We start from the raw sequence: 8,652 nt of genomic DNA, 5'->3' as shown, positions 1-8,652 counted from the left end.
GATGAGTTTTCATTATGTGGTCACTGGTCTTTACCATTCAGTCCCTACCTGTAATACAGTATACCAAAATAAACCACTTTCCTATTATTTCAATGATTGGACACAGAACTAACGAAGAATAAAAATGCTTACATTTTACATTGTAATATTTTTTTTCCCTTCTGTTTATGGCAGGGGTTCTTAACCTGGGTTCGATCGAACCCTAAGGGTTCGGTGAGTCGGGTTTGGCGGAGGTCAAGACACACCCGAATTGTCGTGTAAATAAAAACGTCTCCCTATTGGCGTATTACGGATACGGCAACAGCAGAAGTCAGACTGATTTGCAGGTGTGTAATTTGTTGTGAGTTTATGCACTGTGTTGGTTTTGTTCTTTGAACAAGTTGATATTCATGCACGGTTCATTTTGTGCACCAGTAAAAAAAACATGGTAACACTTTAGTATGGGGAACATATTCACCATTAATTAGTTCCTTATTAACATGCAAATTAGTTATATTGGCTCTTAACTAGTCATTATTAAGTACTTATTAATGCCTTATTCGGCATGGCCTTATTATAACCCTCTAACCCTACCCCTAATCAAATAACTCTAAATTAAGTCTTTGTTATTTAATATGTTCCCTTAGTGTCCAAAAAATGCTAAATTAAGTCTTTGTTACTTAGAATATGTTCCCCATACTAAAGTGTTACCAAAAACATATAACTTTGTCTTGAATTTGAAAAAAAATAAAATAAATTTTTTCACTAAAGAAGGGTTCGGTGAATGCGCATATGAAACTGGTGGGGTTCGGTACCTCCAACAAGGTTTAGAACCACTGGTTTATGGCATATTACATGTATTTTTGCCAACCGCCAGAAAAGTGCACTGTTTTTGTGTACCTGATATATTTGTTGATATCCAATTTATTATTTCAGTACAATTTACACAGTTTTAAAGGGCTTTATTAATGAAGTTGGTCTGGCGCCTTGCTCTGTATGTTCACTTGTATTTTGCAAGTTATGTTGTGTAAAGTATAATCTGTGGCCAGAAGGAGACACAAGTTTCATACACACGTGAACATGGCTGCCACCTAGGTATATTGTGTTTTTCAACCACTGTGCCGCGGCACACCAGTGTGCCGTGAGATACAGTCTGGTGTGCCGTGGGAGAGTATATAATTCACTTCACTTCACTTCACTTCACTTCACTTCACATATTTGAGTTGAAAATATTTTTTGCAAACCAGTAATTATAGTCTGCAAATGATGTGTTGTTGTGCTGTCTAGAGCTCGGCAGAGTAACCGTGTAATACTCTTCCATATCAGTAGGTGGCGGCCGGTAGCTAATTGCTTTGTAGATGTCGGGAACAGCGGGAGGCAGTGTGCAGGTAAAAAGGTGTCTAATGCTTAAACCAAAAATAAACCAAAGGTGAGTGCCCCTAAGAAAAAAGCATTGAAGTTTAGGGAAGGCTATGCAGAACAAAACTAAAACTGAACTGGCTACAAAGTAAACAAAAACAGAATGCTGGACGACAGCAAAGACTTACCGTGGAGCAAAGACGGCGTCCACAATGTACATCCGAACATGACATGACAATCGACAATGTCCCCACAAAGAAGGATAAAAACCACTGAAATATTCTTGATTGCTAAAGCCAAAGCAGATGCGGGAAATATCGCTCAAAGGAAGACATGAAACTGCTACAGGAAAATACCAAAAAAAGAGAAAAAGCCACCAAAATAGGAGCGCGAGACAAGAACTAGAACACTACTCACAGGAAAACTGCAAAAAAGTCAGGGGGTGATGTGACAGGTTTTGACAGTACACCTACTTTGAGACAAGAGCTATAGTGTTGCATGGTTGGTTATGGTTTAAAGTCATATCCAACAATTGCGACAATGACTTTTTACTGTTAACTGAGTTTTGTTTTTTAATGATTTCTGCTGGTGGTGTGCCTCTGGATTTTTTCAACGTAAAAAATGTGTCTCGGCTCAAAAAGGGGGCGGCATGGCGTAGTGGGTAGAGCGGCCGTGCCAGAAGCCTGAGGGTTGCAGATTCGCCCCTCGCCTCTTACCATCTAAAATCGCTGCCGTTGTGTCCTTGGGCAGGACACTTCACCCGTGCCCCCGGTGCCGCTCACACCGGAGAATGAATGAGTTGTAAAAATGAATGATGGGTTCTCACTTCTCTGTGAAGCGCTTTGAGTGTCTAGAAAAGCGCTATATAAATCTAATCCATTATTATTATTATTTTTAAAAAAGGTTGAAAAACACTGCTTTAAGATACAAGTTAAGTGTGAATCCAGTCCTGCATCTGGCACCTAATGATTCAATCCGATGCCACGGGTGGCGATTGGATTAAGAAACGATTCGCTCAATCAGAATGTATTATTTGATATAATTAAAGTTTTTCAAGACAAATGAAAAAAAAGCTAATTCTGGTTGCGTGGAGATGGCTTGAAACGTCTTAAAAACATTTGATTCCTTTTGAAAATGTTTCTTCCCCCCCTCTTTTTTGACTAAATTTTTGTAAAAGTTAGTATCGAGATATGACTGTGAATCGATATTTTTTTTTTGCACTACAAATAAAAATATTGGGTTGAATGTTTGCCGGTGAGGCAGTGCCTCAACTTGCCACCAGGGGGCGGGGGTAAAAGACTTAACCATGAGATGTTCAAAAACGAAGTAATAAAATAAGTTTTAACATTTCTTTTTTGGTCTATGCTTTCTTTGTGATTTTGGTGTGGTTCCTGTATATTTTGATCATTTTGATGGTCAAAATCGCGGAAACTCCCGTGTTTCTTGATCAAAATAAAGCGCCTCCATGGCTACACACAAAGTGTATTGAGATACACTGCTGGGAAAAGGCAGTCCGTGAGGCAGCAAGTACCTCTGCCTCACGGTAGGGGGCGATATATTGTCAACTTGCACTTCAATGCCTCAGCAGTACTCTGACTCGCCACACTGGGAGAAGTGGGGGCGCTCAAGTTTTATATTAAACTATAACAAACATAGTATTTTTATTAGAGTAAGCCAGCGTTTGTGGTTGTTTCATATATTATTATAAAATATTGTTTCATTGCTTGGAATTAAATGAATGTATGCCGATATGGAGGATTATGTACTGTATCCAAGATTAAATACTTCTCTAAACTGGATTTTAAGACAAAATGAATGTGATCATACAAAGTAGGTTTTCACGGAGGATAGCTATTGCTGCTTCAGATACAAATACAGAAAGGTAAGACACACTCACAATACTTGATTTATTTTGTTTAAAGTTTAAAAAAAAAAATTATTCTCTGCATTTGACCCATCACCCTAGATCACCCCCTGGGATGTGATCGAGGGGAGCAGTGAGCAGCAGCGGTGGCCGCGCCCGGGAATAATTTTTGGTGATTTAACCCCCAATTCCAACCCTTGCTGAGTGCCAAGTAGGGAGGTAATGAGTCCCATTGTTATAGTCTTTTGGTATGACTCGGCCGGGGTTTGAATTCACCACCTAGCAAATGGGACCAAAAAGTATATAATAATAGACTGACCATACGTCCTCTTTTCACCGGACATGTCCTCTTTTGCGGGGCTGTCCGGGCGGGGTATCTTAAATGCCTCAAATGTCCGGCATTTTGAGTTAGGGTTGCGTGTATTTTCAATGTACGTCCAGGGTTAAGAAGGGGTTAAAAACAAAAAAAAATTGTGAAGGTGTGCGCACGCAGCAGCATTCGTGAGGGAGGGGCAGAGACAGAGAGAGCAAGAGAGTGGATTGATTGAAACTTTTATTAGTAGATTGCACAGTACAGTACATCCATCCATCCATCCTTTTTCTACCGCTTGTCCCTTTTGGGGTCGATGGTAACACCCGAATAAGTTTCCAACTTGTTTAAGTCGGGGTCCATCAATTCATGGTACAAATATATACATAAAAAAAAAACTAAAATATTTTGAAATGAGGGATACATCTGAAGTTGATGTAGACTCCAGAGATTTAAGCGTTAAATATAAAATGTATGTATGCCCTGGCACACCATTATCATCATTTCATGACCCAAGCAAAACACTTTTTACATTTTTATACTGAAATAAATACACCTACAACTTATTAAATAAAAACATAGAAAAAACTAGCAGCAGCGGTAAAGTTTAGATCCCTGAAGGAAAGAAGAAAGTGAATGAATGTTTATAACTGAATACATTTACATATGCATACAAATTAGTTTTCTTTTTTTTAATGAATTAAGTAACGTTTATGACAACCTTTTTCCAAAACACAATATAGAATGTGAGATATAACAGGATAATGCATACGTTTATCATTTGTTTTCAAAAACGCTTGCAAAAAAGTGGGACCCCAAAAATGTACTGTGGGGCCCCATTTTTATGACTTGATGGGGTCTCTTGGACCCCATTTTGAAAATTGCTAGCGCCAACACTGCTGTCAACAAAGGAGAAAAAAATGCTTTATTTAAATAAATATATTATTTATAAAGCAAGTTCGAGTATCATTGGCAAATTTTCACCTTGTCCCGGCCTTGGCACGCATTAGGGCTGTGAATCTTTGGGTGTCCCACGATTCGATTCAATATCGATTCTTGGGGTCACGATTCGATTCAAAATCGATTTTTTTTTTCAATTCAACACGATTCTCGATTCAAAAACGATTTTTTTTGCCCGACTCAAAAGGATTCTCTATTCATTCAATACATAGGATTTCAGCAGGATCTACCCCAGTCTGCTGACATGCAAGCAGAGTAGTAGATTTTTGTAAAAAGCTTTTATAATTGTAAAGGACAATGTTTTATCGACTGATTGCAATAATGTAAATTTGTTTTAACTATTAAATGAACCAAAAATATGACTTATTTTATATTTGTGACAATATTGGACACAGTGTGTTGTCAAGCTTATGAGATGCGATGCAAATGCAAGCCACTGTGACACTATTGTTCTTTTTATTTTTATAAATGTCTAATGATAATGTCAATGAGGGATTTTTAATCACTGCTATGTTGAAATTGTTACTAATAATATTGATACTGTTGTTGATAATATCCATTTTTTTTCACTACTTTTGGATTGTTCTGTGTCGTGTTTGTGTCTCCTCAATTGCTCTGTTTATTGCAGTTCTGGGTGTTGCTGGGTCGGGTTTGGTTTTGGAATTGGATTGCATTGTTATGGTATTGCTGTGTATTCTTTTGTTGGATTGATTAATAAAAAAATAGATTTTTTTAAAATGAGAATCGATTCTGAATCGCACAACGTGAGAATCGCGATTTCAAATTCGAATCGATATTTTCCCACACCCCTAGCACGCATATACACTACCGTTCAAAAGTTTGGGGTCACATTTAAATGTCCTTAATTTTGAAGGAAAAGCACTTTAAACTAGTCTTAACTTTAAAGAAGTACACTCTATACATTGCTAATGTGGTAAATGACTATTCTAGCTGCAAATGTCTGATATTTGGTGCAATATCTACATAGGTGTATAGAGGCCCATTTCCAGCAACTATCACTCCAGTGTTCTAATGGTACAATGTGTTTGCTCATTGGCTCAGAAGGCTAATTGATGATTAGAAAACTCTTGTGCAATCATGTTCACACATCTGAAAACAGTTTAGCTCGTTACAGAAGCTACAAAACTGACCTTCCTTTGAGCAGATTGAGTTTCTGGAGCATCACATTTGTGGGGTCAATTAAACGCTCAAAATGGCCAGAAAAAGAGAACTTTCATCTGAAACTCGACAGTCTATTCTTGTTCTTAGAAATGAAGGCTATTCTACAAAATTGTTTGGTTGACCCCAAACTTTTGAACGGTAGTGTATGTGTCCTCTTTTCGGGATTTCAGAATATGGTCAGCCTACATAACAACTTTTATCAAATACTTTTTGGACCCATGTATCATATCATAATATCATTGAGATAACGTTTTTATGAACGCGAATATATTTTTTTAAATTATATACACTACCGTTCAAAAGTTGGGGTCACCCAAACAATTTTGTGGAATAGCCTTCACTTCTAAAAACAAGAATAGACTGTCGAGTTTCAGATAAAAGTTCTCTTTTTCTGGCCATTTTGAGCGTTTAATTGACCCCACGAATGTGATGCTCCAGAAACTCAATCTGCTTCTTCTTCTTCTTCTTCTTGTGATTTTATGGCGGTTGGCAAGCAACCTTGTGGTGAGCATTACCGCCACCTACTGTAATGGAGTGTGGATCGAGGTGGATTCCTACTCTAAATTATTTTATTTAACCCAGTGTTTTTAAAAAATGTGTGTATTGCTTTATAACCTGTGTGTTCTGAGTGCAATCCTAATATATCTTCCACTGCTAACCTAATATTCTCTTTCGCTAACTTATTTCCCAGTATTTCCCTTCCTCTATTATATTTTCTACAATGTATTAAACCATGTCTTACATGTTCTATCTGTTGGCAAGAATCACACAGTCCTGTAGCATGTTTCCCCATCAATTTCAATGAACTATTTAGATATGTATGTCCTAATCTCATTCTAGTAATAATGTCTTCTTCCTTCCTATTTCTATTGCCTCCTCTCATTACACCTACTCTCCTCTGGACTTTGTAATACTCTCTACCTTTTGTTTCCTTATTCCAATTATCCTGCCACTTTTCATTGTGTTCTATCTTAATGATGTTCTTCACTTCTTCTTTACTGTGCTTAATCTCCATGTTTACTTCTGTTTTAGTGGTTGCTTGTTTTGCGTACTTATCAGCTAATTCGTTCCCCTCAACTCCTACATGAGCAGGAACCCAAAGAAATGTTACCAGACCTCCCGCTTTATTTATTCTGTAGACTGCCTGAACTATTTCATAAACTAAATCTTGTCTTGTTTCTGACGCTATGTTTTTTATGCTAGTCAATGCACTGCTGGAGTCCGAGCACACGACTGCTTTTCTTGCTTTATTTTCTTCTATCCAATTAATTGCCATATAAATTGCTACCAATTCTCCCGTAAAAACAGATAATTTATCACTAATTCTTTTATTTAATACTATGTTTCCTTGTGGAATAACAGCTGCTGCTCCTACCTTATTATTTATAGTTTTTGATGCATCTGTGTACACCATGATGTTGTCTAAAAACGTTTCCTCAATCCATTGTTCTATCTGGTAACTACCGGTATTTAAATTTCTATTCTTTAGTAATTGCATGTTTACATTTGGGTTTTCATACATCCACGGTGGTATTGCGGGGATTGGTACTGTAGGGCTAACTTTAATATTATCAATTTGAACTTTATTACATCTGTCTCCTATTATCCACCCAAAACTATTCATTTTTTTCTTCTCTTTTTCTTGGCAGTTAAATAGTACTTGATGGGTTGGATGTCCTTGCTTGGACCCTTTTAAGTTTGCCCAATAAACTACTGACAGTTGATCTCTCCTCATATCTAAAGGTTTTTCATTCATCTCTACTTGTAATGCTGCAACTGGGGTTGATTTAGTAGCTCCACAACATAATCTTAAAGCCTGTGATTGGATCCTGTCTATTTTCCCAAGTAATGTTTTTGCAGCAGATTGATAAATAATGCATCCATAATCAATAACAGATCGTATTAAACTGATGTATATTGCTTTCAATGTCTGCCTATCAGCCCCCCAGTCTTTACCCCTCAAAGCCCTCATTACATTTAACACCTTTTTACTTTTCTCCACTATTTTGCTGATGTGGGTTGACCAGTTATTTTTATCAAACCATATACCCAAATATTTAAATACTTGTACCTCTTCTATATTTTCTCCATAGAGTTTAATTTGGATCTTGTTTTGTACTTTCCTCTTTGTAAAATGTATGACTTTTGTCTTTCCAACAGAGAATCTTAAACCCCACGCCGTTCCCCATTCTTGAACTTTATTTACCGCTTTTTGACTCTTCTTTTCTATATGATTAGTATTTCTACCTCTCTTCCACATCACTCCGTCGTCAGCAAACAGTGCCACATCCACTAACCCTTCCACTTCACTAAATACTTAATTTATCATTATTGAAAATAATACTGGACTTATTATACTCCCTTGCGGGGTCCCATTTTCCACTTCATATACTCTGCTGTATTCATTCTCTATTTTTACTAATATTTTTCTACTTGTTAAGAAGTCTTTTATCCATCTATACATTTTCCCTCTAATCCCAATTATATTTAGTTTTATCAGCAACCCCTGTTTCCACAACATATCATAAGCTTTCTCTATATCAAAAAATACTGCAATTATACTTTCTTTCTTTATTTGTCCCTTTCTAATTTCCTCTTCCAGCTGCACTGCTGGGTCGTTTGTGTTTCTTGCTTTGCGAAATCCACTTTGGTAGTTTTTTATTATTTCTTTTGACTCTAAATAATACACTAGTCTTTCATTAATCATTTTTTCCATTACTTTACCCAAATTTGAGGTCAATGCTATCGGCCTATGATTACCTGCCTCTTCCGGGTCTTTCCCTGGTTTGCATATCGGAATTATTACAGCTTCTTTCCACTCTGCTGGTAATTTCCCTTCTTCATATATCCTATTATATAATTTCAAGACCACTTCTTTGCCAATGCTGCTTAAGTTTTTGATCATCTGATAACTCACCTGGTCTTTTCCTGGTGTTGTATTTTTAACCTTTTTCAATATTCGAACCATTTCATTCAAATAAAATTTCATATCTATAGT

Source organism: Entelurus aequoreus, linkage group LG05 (assembly GCF_033978785.1).
Source record: "Entelurus aequoreus isolate RoL-2023_Sb linkage group LG05, RoL_Eaeq_v1.1, whole genome shotgun sequence".
NCBI lineage: Eukaryota > Metazoa > Chordata > Actinopteri > Syngnathiformes > Syngnathidae > Entelurus > Entelurus aequoreus.
Note: the sequence above shows the minus strand (reverse complement) of the source record.